The 2,636-nt window shown below is 34.5% G+C and overlaps 1 pseudogene; it reads right to left on the bottom strand.

Annotated features, from left to right (window-relative positions):
• Positions 1–1,673: 1,673 nt before the first annotated feature.
• Positions 1,674–1,773, bottom strand: LOC122118403 (annotated as a pseudogene).
• Positions 1,774–2,636: the final 863 nt, after the last annotated feature.

The raw sequence follows: 2,636 nt of genomic DNA, 5'->3' as shown, positions 1-2,636 counted from the left end.
TGGTTCGGTTAAGTTTCTTTTCTTTTATCTTTTTTTTTGTTGAATTTTATTATTTTACTGTGAAAACACCATACAGAGGGGTTAAAATTACATGGGCAAGGTAATGAGTACATTTCTTATCAAGCATTGTTGCCTCCTCCTTTATTTCCCCTTCCCATACCTTCTCATCTCCCCCCCACTCCCATCCCCCCTCACTACCCCTCCCCCCCCGTCAAAGTTGTAAAGTTCGTTTTTCTACCTGACGTCTTGTATATCTCATTGTTGCAATGGGTCAACCTGTATCCCTATTTAAACAATTTGTTTTTTCCCTTCCCCTCCACAAATCATACCAACATCAAATAAAATTAAAGTAGGGGTTTTACGGTGGTGGAGGGACATACAAAGCAGCAAAGATATCATCTTATAAATATGTTAGAAACAATTGCAAGAAAGAAAAAAGTAACATTTGAATCCTTATCTTGGGGTTCAATTCAACTAATATCAACTTATCTGACCATTTCTGTTTGTCTCAGACATATATTAGTTATTGCTAATAAGGGAAACCATGGGATCTATGTTTCTTTGGGCCTGGTTTACTTCACTTAATATATTGTTTTCCAATTCTTTCCATTTTCTAACAAATGGGGCAATGGCATTCTTTCTGAGGGAGGCATAAAATTCCATTCCATAGAATTCTATTTTCTTAATCCATTCATCTACTTAGGGGCATCAAACAAGACCATACTAAAGCTACCAGAACAACTATGTTTATCGCAGCATTATTTAGCATAGCTAAGATATCAGTTACGTTTCTTAAACATCAAAATGCCAGTCCATTCTTTGTGTCCATACAAAATATTTTCACAATCCAAATAACAGCAATATCTTACTGTAAAAATTCCGTGGAATTTTTCCAATTGAATTGTCTGACTTTGATGTCAAAATGTATTTGAGTTGTTTGTGTACATCTATAATGATTTCTGCAGAGTTTGTGATTTTTTAATCAGAAATAATTTGATCCTATCTGTTGAAATGAGTGGTACAGAAGCTAAAGATATTTCTGGTTCTTGACTGAAAAAGGTATATTTTAAAATATTCTATATTCTGTGTTTGCATAATATCCATAATCTATTTAATTCTTTCCTAGATATACTTTGAATTCAACATTGTTTTATAATATGTTATTTATTAATAAATGTGTCCTTTCAGATTGCATTTCATATAGAAAATTTAAGATTATATTTTCTAGGTTCTTTTTTTTTTTTTTGGTCCAGTCATGGGCCTGAACTCTGGGCCTCTGAACTCTGAACGCTGACCCTCAGCTCTTCAGCTCAAGGCTAGCGCTTTACCACTTGAGCCACAGAGCTACTTCTGACTTTTTTCTTTTTGCGTATGTGGTGCTGAGATATCGAACCCAGGGCCTCAAGCATGCAAGGCAAGCGCTCTACCACTGAGCCACCTTCCCAGCCCCTTTTTCTAGGTTCTTATAGTAGTTTGTTTCTTTGGGATAAAATGATAATGTTAACTAATTTCAAAAGTTTTGTGAAGTTCTATGTAAAGGCCTTTCTAAGGTGAAGATTTAATACACTGATGTCAAACTAACGTTTAATTCTAACACTTGCATATATTGTTACACTTGTAATTTTGTAATTAACCTTTTAATAACTGTTTTTCATTTCTGCAACTGAACAATGAAAAATATGGAATACTTCACAAATTTTCATATTATCCTTGTGCAAGTGTTATGTTAATCTCTGTATTGTTGTAATTTGGGTATACGTGCTGCTGAAGCATGTAGTATCCTCTAAATTTAAGTAGTTAATGATGCAATCTTTATACAGGCTTATATCCTTGGGTGCCTATTTGTAGCAAGGAAACCTTATTGTTCCTAACAATACTATTGATCTTATTTCCCTAAAATAATGTGTATAGTGGAAAAAAAATTATATTGTTCGGTCGATTGCTCACATTTGCGTTTTTTTGTCAATGACAATTTTAAGGCTTTTTCATTTTAGATTTGATCATACTTTGAAGCACTTATAGCTAGGTCCTAAGGTGATGGCTTTTTCAAGTTCTTATTTATGTAACTGAGTTAGCTTTGTGGAGCTAATAGATTCAACGTAAGCCTTGCTTAAGAGCTACTTCTAAACTTCTTCAGCTTAAATTTTCCAAATGAGGTCTTACTGGCACAAATTTCTACCTGACCCTTTATCCTTCTTCCATGTAGGAACAGACCAACCAGAATATCCTACCCTGACAGCATAGATTGTCTTACTGGAACAAAACTAATCTTAGTTACAAGGGATCATAGAGAGATGAACAGTTCAGACAGAACTGTTCAGACTAGAAGGTATTTTTTCAAAATTTAAGTGTCTATTATACCTACCATTTCAAAAGTAACTAACGCCAAGGTGAAAAAAATTCGTCATATGCATGATTTCCTAATGTCTGGACTGTCTACCTTCCAACCAGGCAGGAACTTACACTATTGCCTTTCTATCACCAAATATTTCCATAGCTCCAGGAGAAGTCCATGTTTCTCCTCATTATTAAGCCTTAAATTGGTAATGTTTTAATCACAGTGTTTCCTCTTGCCTCCAGGCTGTAAATCTACAAATGCTAAAGATTTAGGTCTAACTCTACCTATCACTGAGGTA

The sequence above is a fragment of the Dipodomys spectabilis genome, unplaced genomic scaffold (genome assembly GCF_019054845.1).
Source record: "Dipodomys spectabilis isolate Male_0828 unplaced genomic scaffold, ASM1905484v1 ptg000149l, whole genome shotgun sequence".
NCBI lineage: Eukaryota > Metazoa > Chordata > Mammalia > Rodentia > Heteromyidae > Dipodomys > Dipodomys spectabilis.
Note: the sequence above shows the minus strand (reverse complement) of the source record. Positions and strands in the feature narration are given on the sequence as shown.